Source organism: Schistocerca nitens, chromosome 4 (assembly GCF_023898315.1).
Source record: "Schistocerca nitens isolate TAMUIC-IGC-003100 chromosome 4, iqSchNite1.1, whole genome shotgun sequence".
NCBI lineage: Eukaryota > Metazoa > Arthropoda > Insecta > Orthoptera > Acrididae > Schistocerca > Schistocerca nitens.
In genome coordinates, this window is record NC_064617.1 from 500041416 (window position 1) to 500053884 (window position 12469).

Here is a 12469-nt window from a genome sequence, read left to right on the forward strand (position 1 = left end):
CAGAATAATAGCAATAGCTATTAGAGAACATCTGTAAGAACACCTTAGAAAAGGAAGATGGTTGATGAAAAAACAGTTCGTACAGTTCTGAACAGTGTTGGGTACGGTTCCAGAACACCAATACCAAAAACGTACGTGAGTGAAGAACAAGCGTTTAGTATTCGCCAATGAGTGTTTAACGAAGAAAAATCGATTTGGGGTTCGTGTGTTATCATCACATGAAAGCAACTTTAATGTATACGGAAATCATCGTCGATTACAAGTGTGGAGGCAGAAGAATACTGATTAGTATCCTAAAAATATGGAAGTTATGGTAAAAAATGAGGGGTGGGGGAAGTGGCGGCATCGTAATGGTATGGGGCATACGGCATCAAGTGGTGTGGATGAGATAGCTCTTATTGCTGGCAACATGAACAAGTATGTTTATAATAATATACTGCAAGAAAAGCTGCAAAGAAGTACTCAAATAAGGATCCAGAGCATACCTCGGAAGTTGCTAGGTTATGGATCACCGCAACACACATACACTCAACACACCACCTCAGTCACCCGAGATTAACTGGCAAGAATTGCAACATAACTTCAGGTAGCGCAACATTACAGTAAAACAAGACTGAAAGACATTATTCTGCGGGAATGGAATAATACTGATTCAGATGTAACCAGCAAGCACATACATTCAGTGCCAAGGCGTTTGACAGCACTTATTCACAGGAAATAGTTGTAGAGCGCTTCAGACGGAACTTGCAAAATATCATTAGTAATTTTCCTGATCATGCGTTGCAATAGGGGGTGACTTCAGCTTGCCAGGTATAGATTGGGAGTGTTATGCCATCAAAAGTGGTGCCAGAGACAGGGAATCGTGTAGCATTGTTCTGGATGTCTTGTCCGAAAGTTACCTTGAGAATATAGTGAGAGAACCAACACGTGAAGGTAACGTCTTAGACATTCCGGCAACAAACAGACCTGGACTTACCGAATCAGTTAACGTAGAAGAAGGTATCAGTGATCATAAGGCAGTGACAGCATCTATGACGACAGGTCCTACAAGGAATGTTAAGAAAGGTAGAAGATATCTTTGCTCAACAAGGGTGACAGGATACAAATTTCAGAATATCTCAGCAGTCAGCATCAAATATTCGGTAATGAGGACGAAGATGTGGAGAACAAATGGAAAAAAATCAAAGGCATCGTTCAATATGCCATAAATAAGTATGTTGCGAGTTAAGTTTTAACGGATGGGAAAGATCCACCATGGTTTAATAGCCGCGTTAGAAAAGCGCTACGTAAACAAAGAGCACTTCATCTCAGATGCAAGAGAAGTAAAAACCTAGCTGACAAACAAAAGCTGAACGAAGCGAAAGTGAGCTTAAGGAGAGCAATGAGAGAAGCGTTCAATTAGTAAGAAGTTGTCAATCGACCTGAGTAAGAAGCTCTGACAATCTAATGAAACAAGAACTCTATTCTGCATGGATATATACCTCTATGCAGTTCTGTTTCTTTGAGAATTTTTAACATCGTGCAGCATCGTCAGCAACTGTGATAATTAAACATATAATACGTCAGCTGCAGTTGCACATAGACACCAATCTTTACCTAGGTTTCGGCCAAAATAATTTGGCCTTCTTCAGAAGCTATTGACACTAAGGCCAAATAATTTTGACTGAAACCTAGGTTAAGATTGGTTTCTATTTACAACTGAGGCTGACGTGTTATACAGGGTGGTCCAAAAGTCAGGAAACACCCTCATAAAATTCAAATGGAGTAGCAAACAAGGAAACAGAGTCGCTACACACGAGGAACGGGAAGGGGGAAACTTTATAGGCTATGCCACCAACATGGCGGCCATCTTGAAAGCCGCCATCTTGGATTCAACTCCAAAATTTCAAATGGGAATGTGGTCATGTGACATATCAAACAGATAGAGAGTTTGACCAGAAAAACAATGCCGTTGTTATTTTAAACATAGCTTTATTCATTCTCGGGTTATAGCCAGTTACATGATGCAGTGGTGGGACGCTCGGCAGCATGTGTGTTATGTGCCGAAGAGACATTACGCCGATGTTACACAGTCCCGAGAGACCAACAACAGTCATAGGAATGGCTCGATATGTTGTCCATTATGCTGGAATGTTAATGCTATCCTCCGAACCCAGTCCTGATGAACTTTGACCAACACATCTGGCTGAATTTAACCACACGCATCAACAATGAGCTGCTTTAGATGATGCAAATCCCGTATTTTCACAGAATAAACCAGTGCTTTGACATGACCCCAAAGATAAAAATCCAAAGGAGTCAAATTTAGTGAAACATTGTGCCCATAATGTGGTGGGGCTGCATCATGCTGGAAGAATTCCGGAAATGTCCCGTCTTCCGTTAACAACGAGGGAAACACTTCATGCAATAACCTCAGATAACCGTTGAATGTAAACGTACCATCAATAAAAAAAGGTCCAACGACACTGGTACCCCACACACCACACCAGACCATCACTTTTTGTGAGTCGACCGTTTTGGAAGCATCAATCCAGTGGGGATTTGTGTCGGACCAGTATCTGCGATTCTGCTTGTTCACTTCACCATTGATAAAGAAATTGGCTTCATCACTGAACAGCACCTGATAGGAGAAACGTGGGTTTATCTGCAGCTACTGTGACACCCATTCTGGGAACTGTACCCGACGGTCTGGGTCTTCCTCGTTCAGGTGTTGGAACAGCTGAATTTTGTACGGGTGCCATTTGTGCTGCGATAAAATTCGCATTATGGAGGTACGACTAACTCCACATTCTTGTGACAGGGACGAGTACTCCGTTGCGGACTCTTGCTAAATGATGCCAACACGCTCACTGTTGTTGCTTCATCGGTGGCGCATTTTGGTCTTCCAGCCTTAGGTTTATCTGCGACAGAACCTGTTGCTCGGAATTTGGCCGAAAGCTTGGCAACTGCGCTGAGAGTGATGGGCTGTCTGGTTGGGTGTCGACTGTTGAAATCCTCAGCAATTACCCGTGTGCTTCTTTCTCCTGATATCAAGACGATTTCAATGCGTTCTACATGTGTTAAGGACATTTTGTAACCTGTAAATTTTAACAATGATTAAAGCGTTAACATGAGTAAATGATACCTAACAGTTAAACACGTGTAACATATCAGGCATGGGATAGTCACTTTGCACCGTATCAGACTCCATTTTATGACTTCTCAGTACGTAACACTCACGCTGCCGAGCGTCCCACCGCTGCCGCAAGTAATGAGCTATAACCTGAGAATGAATAAAGCTATGTTTAAAATAACAACGGCATTGTTTTTCTGGTGAAATTCTCTATCTGTTTGATATGTCACATGACCACATTTCCATTTGAAATTTTGGAGTTGAATGCAAGATGGCGGCTTTCAAGATGGCCGCCATGTTGGTGGCATAGCCTATAAAGTTTGCCCCTTCCCGTTCCTCGTGTGTAGGGACTCAGTTTCCTTGTTTGCTACTCCATTTGGATTTTATCAGGGTGTTTCCGGACTTTTGGACCACCCTGTATCTCTCTTTCATTGACATTTCAATAATCGTTCACTTTGTTGATATGTGCAAGATACGACAGCTTGCCTTGCTTCTTTCCTCATTGCACACGTTTATAGGCTAGCAAAGAACACGTAGGCAAGTTTCTGCAAGCGTGAACGTTAAAAATGTTATGAACACGAGTTGAAACTTGAAATTTAAAGAAAAAGAAGCATACTGGTACAAGTAAGCAAACAAGCATTGGTTTCGGAGTTCTAGATTCATTTGTTTTCGATACAAATACAGTAAAAGTGGAATGCAACGTATTAGGTAGCTATGCTTCTCACATAAATTCCTTCTCTGTTTGTTTACTTGAAATAGATAAAAGAAAAACACTCTTATGCGTCGTATAACTCAAGCAAATACGCATTCAAGAACAGAAAAACATTCAAAATTGTCTCCAACACTATTTTGTTAATATAAGCACTGTAATTTTTAGTACTTAAGACAGTTTTTGCGGGCACATGACTGATGTAATGAAAAAGAGGCACCTTAAATGCGAACATTTTAGGTTAGGCTTTGCCGTGACTGTTATTGACATTAAGTGAAACAACAAGTTTACTGTTACCGGTAACTGTTTTATTTCTTTCCACGAGGCGTTTCAAATGTTTAAACCTCCATCATCGGGTGGAATTACATTAGTTAGTATGACATTTGTGTGTTTTGTGTTACGTTTTTTTGGAGGAATTTGTGGCACTGTCTCCAGTGGACACAGGTTACTTTCTCTGTCGTAACACATCACATGTATACTGTCATATTGGTAAATAAATATATTAGTTGGCTTACGAGCAAAGAACTACCGAGAGGGCTTCTACTTTAATTATATCGCTGACTGATCGATAGTTGAGTTTTACGTACGGGGATGTTAAGCTTGGAACAAAAGAAAGGGAACCGCTAGTAATTTTCTAAGCATTACTAAAAACAGAGGAAATAGGAAGTAAATTTTCATGTGAGTTTTCCTGTTTTTTCATATAAAATAAAAAATTGGGCCTTTCACCTGGGGTAATTGTAGGTTACTGTTAACGGTGTAGTCTAGGCATTTGTCTGAGAAATGCTACAGTTAACTAATCGTATTTTTTGTATCTCGTGTTTTGCGAAAAATCTGGCAATACTATACACACTGCGCAGATGATCATTTACACTTGAGAATAGAAGCGGTATAATTAAAGTATTAACATATTTGCTTAATTTAAAGTACCTCTGCGATCTAAGTAGTACTGGTACAATATTTAAAACTAGGGCAAGATAGCTGATAGATATTCTCTTACTTTTAGTACTTTACCCCCCCAAAAAATCTAACAGCACACCTAGGTTCTAGAACCTAGGAAATTAGAAGGTAATTCGTCTGATGTTATCCCACAAGCTTATTAAGTAAATTTCATGCATTGTATCCTTGAACAGGGACGTTAATTTTACCCAGCTACAGGGTAAGCTGACAAAATTAAAATATTTAAATTTTACTGGCGTCTTATTACGAGGCGTGTAGATCACTGATCATAGTTGTTTGCCATTGATAGTTTAATGCCTTCTCCGTGTGTTAACTAGCATGCTTATAAACCGTTCACATCCGCTGCATTACAGCAAGTGGTGACACCGGATTCCAGGATGTATCTAGGCAATTTAATCAGCAAGTAAACAGAATAGGACAAAATCTGTAGTGGCTGTTTGATACCAACTCGTAATAATTGTGCTTAGCATAGATTACCAACTTGTTTCTGATGTAGTCATTATTAAATTAATTATAGTTAGAGTAAGACAATTGGTTAATATATATATTTCTTTTGATTAAACTGAATATTAAATTATCACTCGATGCCAGAAACAGTCTACGATTGTTGAGGGAGAATATAGAGTCGACATAAGTAAAAGTTATTGGCAAGTGTGTTCAGGTTGACAACAGGAAATTGCAGTGTCGAGGATGAGAAGGAATATTTTAAGCGAGACTTTCAGACGAAATACAGCCTGCTAGTCTCCATCCTCTACCATAGAGGAACTTGAAACTATACGGTCCATTAACCTTAGTATCAGAGACTTTAAAATATTACCTTCTTACTAGAAGCGATTTTATTATTTGTGTCTTATGCATGTAGAGTGTCACATTCAAGTTTGTGTTTTGATCATTAGTCTGCTAACAGTGATTTATTGTTAGTTGTGATAATATTTTGAGGGAATTCTAGTATTTTTGTATTTGTCTCGCTAGTTAAATAATTAAGAAACGGGCATGAAAGAAAAGTCATTTTTATCGAAAGTAAAAACCGAGTTAAAAAGGGCAAGGAGGATTTAAAAACCGGAATCGGAAATGGTCTGTAGGAGGCTAAAAGTCATAGAGAAAGTTAAACAATAACGACATAGAAGGTGATAAGATGGTAACTACTGCAGTGTTAACTTAGTAGAACTGGCGACACTACTCAGTGAAATGAAAAAAGACCAAAGAATATAAAAAAAAGCCGATAGGCCTTTTACTGAGGGACGTTAACTAAAACGTGTCTAAAAATAGTTTTAGTGTTCAAGCCCAAATTCATGATCTCGAATAGAGAAGAACCAAGGACGGCTGACTGAGAAGTTGATACAACAGTTTAACTGAAATGAGTTTTTCGTGTAAAAGAACTAAATCGAATAGGGAATTTGATATCAACAATAGGTCATCCAATAATAATGTGAGTCATAATCAGACTCAAAGACCAAAGTCTAGTCGGTGGGGTGTTTTGGAGGAATTAAAATTACGGACGAAGTCTAGTAGGCGTTATTTACCGCAGTTTAAACCGAAGGGTTCAGTGCACCCTGTGATTATTCTTAAGTCTTTTCAAGAAGCTTTTCCCTCGTAATGACAATTACGAAAGTAAAAAGTTTACAATAATCCATTTAGCAGAAGACACTGCGCAGTGGAAATCGATTTTCCACTGTTGAAGATTTCACCAGGGCAAGTACTGGTCGGACAAGACTCAAGTTAGAGTTATTTGGCCCACAGATCTATCAGTTGAGTATTATTTGAACCAAGCGTTGTTCTTGGATGAGCCAGTCAACGAAATGTAGTTGCTCTTAATTACAGGCTTAAGTGATAAGGTGTGAGAACGATTGTTGGGCGAAACCTGGACGCAGGTCCACCCCTACTAGAGTTGTTAGTCCAGATAGAGTATTTGATTATAGACAAAATTAACACGAAAAGAGAACCTCTAACTGAAAAATGGCTCTGAGCACTATGGGACTTAACATCTGTGGTCATCAGTCCCTCATGAGTCCCCCAGAACTACGTAAACCTAACTAACCTAAGGACATCACACACATCCATGCCCGAGGGAGGATTCTAAGCCGCGACGGTAGCAGTCACACAGTTCCAGACTGAAGCGCCTAGAACCGCACAGCCACACCGGCCGGCACCTCTAACTGAAAGGAAGATAAAGGGAATGGAAATAAATCCAGTAAAGGGGGAAGATTGGGTAAAGGGATGATGGGAAAAATTACAATGGGTATAGTAACCCAAATTATTGCAAGATGAGAATCAGACAGGGATGGAGTGATGACAAATACCATAGTCACAATGTTAATAATAATAATAACAATAATAATAATACTTTTAGCCCTAGTAATTATCATAAAGGGAACCATATTGAATGGAATAACAGGATTATTAAGAACAAAAGTCAGGATCATGGTAGTCAGGACGGTTCAAATCCAATAAGGGTCATAGTTGTATTATAGAGATCACATAGAATGCTTACACCATGCCTATGCCAAGGATCTCTCAAACTTATAACGATTTTAAAAACGCATTTCTTAAACAGCAAGGGTGGCAGTCAATACAGGACGAAATGTTTATGGGAAAAGAAGAACAGGAAAGAAGAATCTCAAAGGCAGTCGAAAAAGAGTATTCTGAGAACCAATTATTTATTTTCGACACGAATAATCAAGTAAGCTTGTTATCGAAAGAAATTTGGGAACGAAATAGAAGTAAGTGGATACTTCACCTTTCCCAGTATGTAATGAGCCGGTCGTGAGTTTCATGGGAACCAAAAATAGATCTGTTGAAGAGGAGATTTGCTTTACTTTCACAACTGAAGGTATCCCACTGATACAGTTCACCTTAGTAGTAGCTGACACTAATTTTTGCATATTGTAAGGAACGGAATGCTGGTGAAGTATGGAATTCTGCTAGACCCACACAATGAGATGCTGCATATTCAAATGACAGAAGTATGTTGTAAGACGCCGTGGTCTTCTGACCTTCATTGCTTACATATTCCGCCCTCACAATCAAATTCCTCACATCAAGACGCTTCATGCGAACCCAAACTCGATAAGATAAAGTCTATGTTGTATGAATTTATGTAAATGATATGCAATTAACAAGTAAGCGCACCGTGGTTGAAATACTCGAGGCTGGCGTACACACATACATTCCAGACCCGACGTTCACAGAAGCTTTTAGTTCGGGAGAGAAACCGCACAACGGGATGCCGGTCCCTTCAGAGGACGACCCAGCCTACGTTGGCCAGTGACCGCCCATGTAGCGGACAGCCTGGGCCCGAGTGAAAGGGGGAACAACCCCGTGTTCGGCTTAAAAGCAAATTCCGCTACATTGTGTGGGAGCGGCCAGCCTACACATTCTTTACACATAGCACACAGTTTCAGAGATTTTCACAGGGAGACAGCAAACTCCAAACGCCAATGCTACAGGTTTCCGGATTGGTCGCCTTAAACGAAACGTCATTCTCCCGTTTTAGAAGAGCAATGCTGATTGGCAGACGATATTTCTGACGCCTTGAGCTGAAGGAATAACGGAAGACACCGAAAGATATACCCCTTCACGTCTGGCGTGGAGAGGCGCCGTTCCGTTGTCGCTCTTGGAGCGAGGAACAAGTCTCTCCTCAGTACTTCACTGGGAGAGCACCTCTGTCGAGAGTGAATCGAAGTGCTACTCTATATTGAGTCCTTGCGATTAAGCGTTGTTCACTATGTTGGCCGACACAGTTATTGTGCGGTGTGAACGGACAGAGTTATAGTTAAACGCCTGCGAACGAATTTTGAGTGGCGTCACGGTGGACTGGTTATCTGACCGGTGTACCACGCCAATAGTTAGACTAGGGGCGAATAGGAATCCTTGACTTCATCAAGACATAGGGAGAGTTTGATTGTCGAAGGTCAATCCAGATAGAATGATAGTTATCTTATTTGTCAGCAGCGAGCGGCGCAGACAGCGGTCATTGCAGCTTAGGGTATTGTGCGCTACAGCTATTGCGAGCCCCATATTTCCTCCACAACAGTACACTTCACTGCATTTCACACGCGACAGCCTCGTCTGTACCTAGCAACATTCTAAAGGATAATTATTCAAGTTGAGTAGGCGTGCCTCTCAGCCATTCTGCCAAGTCAACAACCATCTTAAACTTTGTATAGAAATTGCATTAGCGAATCCTATCCTCGAGAGGTAACTTTACATTCCGAAAAGAATCAGGATATAACTTGTTCAACTCATAACTAAAAGTGCCATTGTGATTTCTCAGAATTTTTGCAAAATAAATAATAACTTTCGTTAGTTTCATGTTTTTCTTACACTAACTAGCACTACTCCAGTACCCAAGTCTCCCACTAGTTACGTTAGAAATTTTGTTAATTTTTGTGTCATTTCCTTACAGCAGACGACTCCAGAAGATATTTATTGCTGAAAGTTTTTCAGGGATTTCTCATTAGAACGTTAGGAGCGTCTGTCTGACTTCTGTAGTAGTGTGGGGGTGGAGATTGCATCTTCCAGGAGCCAAAGGGTAAAGGGTACATCTCAGATTAATCCGTTGCGCAGAATGACAGATCAACCCCCCCGTTTACCTCAGTCCAAGTCATCCGCAACGTAAGCAAGTAAATTATTGAGATGATTAAATATTGAAATCGAAAGTAACATAGACATAGGAAGGAGGGCGTGGGGGGCCTGGGAGTGGGAAGGAAGAGATAAAGGAAAAGAATCAGTGTAAATGTTAACATGTATGAAGCAAGCAGGTCAAACAAATAGGTATGTATCATCTTCTATAAGGAATGAAGGAAGTGATTTATTAGGAGGATTTCCCGAGAAAGGGGGCAGCTACTTTAACTGGTAAACTAAGGTTTGTGCGCAATTCTTCTTTTTAGTGATAAGCAGCAGAAGAGAAAGGTGATGATGATAATAATACGAGGGCTATTCCGAAAGTAAGGTCCGATAGGTCGCGAAATGGAAACCATGGTAAAAATCAAAAATGTTTTATTTGCAACAGTTAGATACACCTTGCAGCTACTTATCTCCATAGTCGCCGACCCGACGTAGACGTGTATCGTAGCGTTGTACCAACTTTCCCATACCCTCGCTATAGAAGGCAGCCGCCAGTGCTCTCCGCCAATTCTCTACGCTGGCCTACGGCTCGTTGTCTTGTGCCGAAATGTTGTCTTCATAACCAGCGGTTCAAGTGACCAGAGCTGAAACTCAGAGGGAGACAATTACGGGCTGTATTGTGGGTACTCTCACATTTCCATTTGAAAACGATGCAGGAGCATCTTCATTGCCCCTGCAGAATGCGGCTGAGAATTGTCTTGAAGACGAAACAGCACGACAGTTATGTAATGTTAGCTGCATAGCTTCAGGGGAAATTTCTCACCAGGCCCCCGTACTTGGCGGCAGACACTATTTTCTAGACATCTTTACGCACTCACTGCGAGCTCAGAAATGAGAAGAGCGACGTGATGCTAACTGGGGTTATACTAGAGACACTACCCAACACATCTGTGCAAAGCTTTATCGGATTTTCATAGTCGTTTCCATTTCGTGACCGATCGGACCTTACTTTCGGAATAGCCCTCGTAATTACCTTAAACTGACCTGGAGGAGGTAAAACAAGAACGGAAAGAAGTCATACGACGAAGGTAACTGTGAATTAGTAGTAGTAGTAGTAGTAGTAGCAGTAGTAGTAGAAGGAGAGGAGACAAACAGTGCGTGTGGCCCAGTAGGTAAAACCGTTAGCCTGGGGATGGTAGTAGAGAAGAAGGAAATAAAGAAGTATACAATAAAAATATTTCGACGTTAATCATGAAATAGTACTAGTCATGGAAGAAGTGACAAATCAAGTTCGTAATTCATCATGTGGTGGTGCTAGTTCTGAATTGCATGTCGCGGTGGAACGAAAGATAAACAATAAGTGTAATCTAGTGTGTGAAAATGTTTGTAGGGAACGGGATATCCGAGAAAGCAGGAGAGGATATACAGGTATCTTATTCAGATGAATCAGGGAATAGATCAAGAAAAATATGTGAAGTATGGTAAAACATTATGTACATCTCCCTAATGCCACAGCATGCTACTTGTTTCTGTTGCGTTAGGATGACGAAGTTACGTTACTTGCTTTCAGGGCAGAAATTCCTCCTACTCTAATTAACCATATTGTGGCCATTGCACTTATGGGGACGACACCAGTATCAATGGATGTGGTAAAAGGATAATAGGGATTAGTAGTTCGATCTATTACCGTCCCATCTTTTGCCTATTTTCAACCATAGACACGGATTAAGATCACTAGTAGACCATCAGTTCACTCCATGCTGCCATTCATAAAAATCACAGCCAGTACCTCACACACATTCAGAACGAACAGCTAGTTGTTATATTTTGAATAGACTATCAGCGAGAATAAGTCTTCGAGAGAACATTTATAGTGATGAGAGTACATGGTCAAACACACCTCCCTTTAACTGCAAACAGTTTGCGACTTACTGAATGATGCTTCTCTGAGCTTTTCGCAGCATAGCTGTTTCCGGAGTTAAGAGAGTCAGATGGATGTACTTAGCTCTTCCGCAGTCAACGATAGAGTAGATTCAAATGGTTCTGAGCACTATGGGACTTAACATCTATGGTCATCAGTCCCCTAGAACTTAGACCTACTTAAACCTAACTAATCTAAGGACAGCACACAACACCCAGTCATCACGAGGCAGAAAAAATCCCTGACCCCGCCGGGAATCGAACCCGGGCGTGGGAAGCGAGAACGCTACCGCACGACCACGAGCTGCGGACGATAGAGTAGAATAAGTGTAACTGAGAGCGCTAATTACCTGTGAAGTGGATGGTTTCGCGGTGTCCTAAAGAAATGTAATGCACATGACAGGGATACCGGTAAGTCTGATTTTTGGTAGTGATCAACAGAACCAATGGCAGGGGGATATAATGACAGGAGTATTAGCATGTAGCTGTTGAAGTAGTTTCGACAGTATACTTTGACGATTTGACTGTGTGATTTGAACTGTCGTATGAGACCTATCTAGAATAAAAGAAACATAGATAGAAAATAAGGAGAGAATAAAAGCAATAGGGATAGAAAAAGAGAAGAGGCGCGATTTTTCTCCCTCTGACGTCAGCGGCTTGGGGTGGTGAGGTGGGGTGTAGTGCGTGGAAGATAACAGAGGGAACTTTAAAAGGCAAAATACGTTTGTAAAAGTGGAATAATGAAAAATACAGTAAGCGTAGGCTTCCGCGACCGTTGTCTTCTTCAATAAAATTCTTCAGGGTATCAGACCGCATCGTCATAATTTAAAATGCGCCAACGTTTCGGCCAGCGTTGCAGCTAGCCTTCATCAGGCCCTGATGAAGGCTAGCTGCAACGCTGGCCGAAACGTTGGCGCATTTTAAATTATGACGATGCGGTCTGATACCCTGAAGAATTTTATTGAAGAAAAATACAGTACTTTCGTTTCTGTGTTGGTGTTAAACAATTATACGTGTTTTGCATATGACCTCTAGTAATTTATGTATAACGATTAAGAAGACAGATGCCTGTTAGAATTAGAAAACTCTCTAATTAGATTATTACGACGAAAATACTTCAGCTACTATACGGGTAGTCGAATTTTTATTACTTGCAACAGCTTTTTAGAGATTTAGAGGAAAGCACTGGAAAGGTAAATCTGCAT

General features: G+C 40.8%; 1 protein-coding gene across 1 annotated transcript in view; it reads right to left on the reverse strand.

The window, feature by feature from the left end:
• LOC126251571 (cuticle protein 16.5-like) overlaps positions 1-12469 on the reverse strand; it is a 69240-nt gene that overhangs the window by 19165 nt on the left and 37606 nt on the right. The gene's annotated exons all lie outside the window — the stretch shown is intronic.